This window comes from Dermacentor andersoni, chromosome 1, assembly GCF_023375885.2.
Source record: "Dermacentor andersoni chromosome 1, qqDerAnde1_hic_scaffold, whole genome shotgun sequence".
Classification (NCBI taxonomy): domain Eukaryota; kingdom Metazoa; phylum Arthropoda; class Arachnida; order Ixodida; family Ixodidae; genus Dermacentor; species Dermacentor andersoni.
The window spans coordinates 292,115,537-292,123,191 of NC_092814.1; the positions used below are offsets into that span (position 1 = coordinate 292,115,537).

General features: G+C 43.9%; 1 long non-coding RNA gene across 1 annotated transcript; it reads left to right on the forward strand.

The window, feature by feature from the left end:
• Positions 1-1,343: 1,343 nt before the first annotated feature.
• On the forward strand, positions 1,344-7,429 carry LOC140215326 (uncharacterized). The gene is made up of 3 exons (XR_011892285.1): positions 1,344-2,035; positions 7,034-7,160; positions 7,256-7,429. It is a non-coding gene; the product is annotated as an uncharacterized lncRNA (long non-coding RNA).
• Positions 7,430-7,655: the final 226 nt, after the last annotated feature.

Here is a 7,655-nt window from a genome sequence, read left to right on the forward strand (position 1 = left end):
GTTTAGAACACGACCTACAAAGCCGTGTTACACACGACATTTCTGCTTCTTTAGACGGTCACTACGAATTGTTTAAAATATGAATGTAATTGTGGTTTCCAATCCTGTGAATTTCCGAGATATTTGTTCTCGATGTTCTTGTCGATTTTAGCTAATACTGTACATCATGCATTAAGCGTTGAATTATGTGCTTGTTTCATGAAGTGGCAAATGTAGACACTTCAAATGATACTCAAAAACATCGTAGCGCTTCCGGTTTCGTTTGCTCTTTCACTGACACGTGTCTGTCGATGAGGTGTAAAAAATATAGGATGCACTCTTTCTTGTCATAAGAAATCATATTTGGGTGTACTTGAATGTGACGCGAAATACATTTCGTGAAAAGGGAGAGAAAAAAGAAGACATGGAAGCGCCAATTTTTTTCTGGCCCTCTTCACGAAGTTTGTTTCGCGCTACATTCAAGTACACGTATATGAAATCTGAGCACCAACTTGCCCAAGAAAAAGTCCTTTTGAAATCACATCTGTTCCTTCACCATTATATTCAAGAGGCTCAAGACATTTAGTCCTTCAGTAAGGAGCTTTAAAAAGATATGTGCTATTCGAATACAATGGTACACTGTTCTTAAAAAATTTAAATGCACTGGCGTACGATATGTGTTCGTGCGTGGAGATGCCGCTTCTGCGGTAGGGCGTGCACACATTCCAGCTGCAGAACTTACGCAGCTGCACGGCATTACCGCGTTATGATTAGCTTCGATTCCTCTTTAGCACTTGTGTTGTCAGATTTTTACTGAAGCCAGGGCTATCCGGCACTGTGCGTTTCTTTTCTCCTCTGAACTTCCGCGGAAGAAATTCGAGCCTAACCTTTCTCTGTTTGTCTTTTCCATTTCAGCCGAGGGGAGCCGTGGAGGCAAAAGCGCAAAATATTCACGGCCGCATTCCACGCGCGCGTGCTCGACACGTACATGGACGTTTTGGACAGCAACAGTGAAGCTTTCATCCAGCAAATTGAGCGGTTCATGCAAAGCAACCCAAATGAACCTTTCTGCTGTTTTAAGGGGCTTCAGAAATGCTTCGTGGACATCATGGCCCGTACGTATTTTCGTACGACAGCTTCTCCGCTAAAGTATTCTCCGACTGTGTAAGAGTTAGTCTGGTGGGGCGAAAACACAATAAAAAAAGGAAGGGTTGTAGTCGCACAACTAAGCACCAAGTGACCAGAGCGTAAATCTTGTAGGACATTTTTTTTCTCCTCAAAACAGAAAATTTTGACATGCAGAAAAAAAATCAACGCAAGCTCCAATCATACCTGCAGCCTGAGAGGATGCGTATGGCTGAGAAGAAAGTCGACATAGTATTTCATTAGGGGCAAGCGTCGTATATGTAAGAAAATACCGGCCTTGCTACAAATTTTCTTCTAATATTCGATGCAACTTCGAGTCTCTTAGTGTAGTAACTTTCTGTGCCTTAAAATATTTTCTGCTTCTTCTTTAGAACTGACCTTTAGAACATAGCCGATATTCACACACACACACAAATGCACAAGCACTCTTTATTGAATCCATGTGCAACTATATTCCGTAACTGTGAATCTTCTGATCATGTGGACACAGCCTCAGTCAGACAAACTGCTCAAGCTACAAATGTTTTTTTTGTTTTTTTTACGTACGATTGCCTCTATCATTTATCCTTTGCGTGTTTGCTATTCCACCATATCCATAAGTATAGTTCTCTAAGCTATGTTTTCGAGCATTCGTGTACTTGTCACTTAACTTGCTCTACTCGTCCCACACTTTTTTCTGCTTATTTTCTTTATAAGCAATAAATTATTTCCCTAAATATACCGAGTGTTGTGATGTTCTCTGGGAACAATTTATTTTACATGGTTCCCGCCTTTATATATTAATTGAGTGCTATATTTATACATGTAGCATTTGCTTATGCTTGCCCCACTTGCGCGCAGGTGTATGTATGGGAGTCGACCTGCATACGCAAGAAGACAAAAGAAACTTCTTCGGCAACTGCTTCAACCGGTGAGAATGTATTGTAGCGTCGCCGAAGTTATTACTGTTGTTTCTTTGTAATTTCCTTGGTTTTAGCGGCGTTATGCCCTTGGAGACGATATATTCAATACCCGAACCGTAAGCGAAAAGTAAAATTGTCGATTAAAAAGTCTTCAAAAGTTGGATTTTTCTCTGAACTTAATCACAGCGACGATATAAAATGTCGGTGCAAGTACTGGCACAATTCCCTAGCATGAACGAAAAATTGGGGTTAACAGAAAAAGAAAGCGGTTTGGGCGTATACGAATGGCGCCGTAAACGATGTCGCATTATTTTTCACTGTTGAGAGCCTATTGAAAACAGTGTACGACGCGGAAGATATTATTTTCCGGTTTTGCGATATAGTATTTCCTCTTGAACATGAATATCTGGTTTACCACTAATGCACAGATGTGTATCAAAAAGGATGATTTATGAATGAAGAGAGATTTGAGATTTGGCAGTGTGCTGTCGGTGTGGAAAGTTTACAAGGCACGGAATCTTAAAAAAACTATAGGGGTGCCTTAAGCAATTCTTAGGGTGTGTATAAGCGAGAGTATTACTTGTCGCTGAGTGTGTCGCGGAGTTATGTTGCTGAGAGTAGTGTAATGCTCTCATTAAGCAGCGGAATATTCACTGTACCTAATACGAAGCTTGGACTTCGGATTTGCTATCCTATGTAGTATAGTGCGCGTCCAACAATGTTGCACTGCATTATTGGCTGCATGCTAGAATTCAGTTGAACTGCTACCTTTTCGCGGAACGCCCGCTCCGAAAACCCACATCAACAAAAAACGTGGATATATCTTATGGGTGCGAGTCCTTCAAGTAACGGCACAGTACTTTTTCTTGTAGTAGCACGACGCATATTTTGTCACATCAGTCGCTATGGTATTTCATCTGTTGCATTCATCTGTTGCATCAGTTGCACTCAATGGCGCGTCAATGCTAACCGACCACAGAGCTACTCGAGTGAAAGCCCGCAGGCAGGTCCACTAGAGGATCTACTACGGCTTACTGGAAAACCGTCATAGCTGATGAGATATTGCAGACGTTTCTTAGAGGGCTACAGGCACATTCCTGGGTGAATAGGGGAAGAGGGCAGGCAATTTATATGAGCCATAGAGCTTACAGCCTGAACAAACACGACTGTCTCGTGTTGGTCCTTGTCTCTCGTCCTATCTGTCGTCTACTGTATACAGCGTGTGGCTAAGACAAAGAAGAGGGGCATTCAGGGAAGATGGCGGCGTGTCTACCTGTCTACACCTTCAAAAGCAAGTACAATTGAACTGTAAAGCTGCTTTTTTGTGGGAAAGCAATAACTTCGGCAAGTTTCGTCGTACGGCGCTAGTTCCTGAAGTTGAAGTTCATGACTTAATGCTCTAATGCAGTGGCATGACGACGTTATTCACCCCACTCCCTCTGTAGGCCACAGGCCAGTCATTTTTGATGATAAAACCTATTATTTCATCCATTCAATGCTACAGTCAGCAGTAACCACTCTTGTTTACAGCAAGGAGCTGAGAGAAACAAGTAGTGCTAAGAAAGCGATAAAGAGCACCTGAGTTCTCTTCGATCGGCATCATTTTTATGCATAGTATGCAAGGAAACTTCAACGCAAAGCTACGACGCGGACAAGAGACGATTTGGACGCGGGACGAGCTCGCGTGCGCAATTGGCGCTGTGATTTCCAGGCTATGAATCGGTTCCAAATGGTCCAGCTTTCTATTCTCTTGCATAGTACACTGCTCATCGGCATCTTTACTTCATTCACAGATGCGTTGAGGGACATACGAGAGAATACGGTCGACACACTCGTATCCATAGCTTACATGAGATCCTGCACTCGTGTGTACTTAGGTTAGGTCAAGTGAAGTTAACGCTTTGTAGCAGCAGGCGACATACTGTATTCGCTGCCAAAATTTCTCATTTATAATAAATAAATAAATCAGCCTCGCCCGCAAATCTCTTATTCCGCGGTGATTGATGACTGAGTTCTCTGCACGGCATGACATAGCCTATACAGGCAACTTCCTCTAAACAACGGCCTACGTCTATTCATGGCTAATCTTCTCGACATACAAGAAGTACATATTCAATTCAATTCTAATTCAATAACTTCAATTCTAACCCTACTGTGCGCTCCCGCGTCTTATTTTTTATTTTTATTCTTTCCTGTTTAATATTCTTAAAATCTTGCGAAAAAATTGATGGCATCAAGCATCTAATCTAATATTGGATATTATTCTTTCTAGTTCTAAAACATATAAGAAAGAAAAACTTACGAGTATGCAGTATACAGTGAGAAGTATTTATGATTGGTACCTCGCCAATAAACACTCATGCAACTTTCTGCGAAGCCTAATATGCCGATAAGGGAGTAAAAGAACACCATGATCGAGGCGTAATTTTTGGTTCGTTACATAGAAGATTGTTAATTCAAGATCTAAACTTTCCAATAATACGGTGCCAAACATGAACTACGAGTAAATATATGTAACCTTGATGCAATGGCGTGAAAAAAATAGTGAGCTGCAAGAAATAGCAAAAAATATTTACTTTCGCGGGTACTTGGAGTACAAGTATCGAGGCAGGTGGAACAGGAAGCGTCCTTAACTAAAACAAATGTTTACTATCGGACGTGCTTGCTCAAGGACCATTTCCTCTCAACACCAACAGTGGCGACTGCCGAAAAAAGTGATCTTTTCATTCAAAACAGAGCTTACAGCAACGGCCATATTCTTGACTTAGTTGCCTTGAAAGGGCCCTTAACCACGTTTTATCGAAGTCGAGCAAGGAATTCGAAGTTAAAATAGACTACTTTAGAGTACTTTTAGACTATTCAAAAAGTACTTCAATGCGTTCAGCAGACGCGAAGTAAGTGGCAATGAAACGTCCTCTACGCGGCGCTTCCGCTGCTTATTCAATGACTTGCATTGCGAAGGCTACGGCGGTGTAGGGCGTGCCCACAACGCTCCGCCTATTGAGCGTCACTGTGGCGCGAAGTTCAAATTTGGCTTTGGATGTTCACGTAGGCGCCACTATTTCCGATTTTGGCGCCTACGACGCGCCAAGCGCCAAACGCGGTTGTCCTCAGCGAGCCGCAGTGCGCCATGTCAGCGGACTCTTCGCGGCGGCTGCGATATCTACGCTACGTCGCAAACCGCAGCTACATGCAACTGTAGTACGTATGCGCGGCGTCTGCTTTGTGCACGACAGGGCTTGAGTGCGCGCTCGCGCTCATATGCGCCAGTCTGGCCGTGCTACGTACGTGGTGGGCACCGGCTTTGTCCTGCACCAGCTCGACCGACGGATAGTAGCCACGTCCAACTTGCGCATTTTGAAGCACTATACATAGCTCATTACGAAGCGAAATCTGCCAAGGCGTCTAATCAGGAGCGGCCAGGAGTGAGCGTGCGTGGGGTCTGACCTTAAGTTTCGCGTGGTTCGAGGCTAGCTGAGTGTCCAAAACTAGACGAAATTGGCGAGACCCGGCGCTACAGCAACGATAAGCGGGGCGGCCCCAAGTTCAATTCCTACGCGTGCTGCCGCGGTCAGCTAGCTGACGGTAGTCAGTTTCTTTCGGAAGTACGTAATTATTATCGAAATTCGAAAGGCGATTTTCGCTTACTTCAACCTGTTTATTAAACAACGTCAATAAATGTACAGAGTAACAGTAGGACGAATCGCTCTGATCCAAACACCCTTCTTGATTGATGTCAACTATTGGCCAATAGCAGCCGCGCATGGGAATGTGCTATATTGCGATATAAAGCGCCCAGAAAATAAGTGAGGAGCAGGCTTCTGGTGAAAAGAGAGTGCTTGAGAGAAAGGTGGTTTCGCGCTCCACTTGAGAGCTCCAAGCACTGCACACGACGGCAAAACTTGGCTGAGATGTTCACAGCAGCACATGCTATCCGCGGATTGCGTTTTTTCACAAAGACCGAGGGGTGATTCAGAACCCCTTTAACAGATTAAACTTTATATGTCCATTAGACATGCACCACTAACATGGGTCTTTACCTGCGAGGGAGGGAGGGAAAGAGATAAGTAGAAGGCAGGGAGGTTAACCAGAGTAACGTCCGGTTGGCTACCCTACACCGGGGGAATGGGAAAGGGGAAAAACAAATATAACAGGGAGAGAGAGGAGGGAAGGAAAGAAGGAAATTGCGGTGAGTTCGCTGACGTGTGTGGTCTTACAGAAATTGCATTAATAGTCACAGATGGTCGTACAAGCCCGTCGTCGTTAAGAAGCACAAAAGCGCCTTCACCGCTTTATGGGCCGACGGGCGATGGGGGCGGTGTTCTAGCAGCACCTGCACAGAAAGCGGCCGATTGTCCAGCTTTTGGAAAGCTTTGGCAAGTTCTTGTCTCTCTGGGGTGTATCGTGGACAGTGGCACAGCAGGTGGTCGATGTTTTGTTCGGTGCCACAGACCTCGCATGCTGCTTTTCCTGCGAAGGCTACAATTATTACTAGTAATTATTTCCTTCGGCCTTAAACGGAGATCAGAAATGACGTGTGGCTCGAATAACAAAACATCTTTGATTCGTATTTGAAATGGCAAACTATTTGTAATCAGCCCTAACGTTTAGAAATGGATGCGTAAGCTTTCGGTTGCATAGTAAAATATTGTACAGTGCACCTCGCGTGAAAAATGGATAAAACGACCATTACGAAATTTTCTTGGTGAACTTAGATAACACAGTCATGCTCGGTACATTCACCACTTGCTTTTCATTTCATATTTATTCAAACCAACGGCCCATCACGCACGTTCTCTGTGCATCAGTTCTGCTATGACAACTGCTGGCACATTGAATTTGTACGTCGACATGTACGCAGTGTATTGGCTCATTCCTGTTTGTTCGTTTACTTCTTAGTTCCTTTCCAGTCATTCTTCTTCATTTCCGTTTGCGTGGTTCCTTTCCCATTTTCTTGACTTTATTCTCGTTTTTTGACATTCCCGATAACCTGTTCACTACCGAAGGCTCTCATACCTGACTGCTATTCGGGGTTGCCGACCTTGGCTGTGGATGCAACAAGTCTACGACATGACGAAAGAAGGAAAAGTGTTCAAGACCACCGTGCAAAAGATGCAGATGTTCAGTTATTCGGTCAGTCCAAGATTCCGCTTTCATTTTTTTTTTATTCCAGCATGTCAATAGCAAAATCAAGCTTACGTGTGCTTCTATCGTCCACGAATATACAGGTACTGAGAGAAAGGAAAGAATGGCTTCTCAAAAACCACTCGACAAACGCGAAGGACATAAACCTGAAAAGAGATTCCACAGTGACCAAGTCCCCTTCACTGTTCTTGGACTCCTTGCTGGCGTACAACATCAGGGACCCCACTTATTCCGTCGAAGAAATAAAGAACGACGTTGACTCTATCATATTCGCGGTAAGTGCGTCCCTGCCTGTTTCCTTTGATATATGTGCATTCTAAATGTCGTGTTTTCTAAAAGCTGAATGCGGAGTTTCGGAAAGACACCTCGCCTCGCAGCACGTTGCTTCATTTATTTTTATTTATTGAAGGAGGGAGGGAGGGATTCGCAATGCTAGAGCTGCACTCGGTTCAATAGGTCAACTATATTCATGAGTTGCAGCCT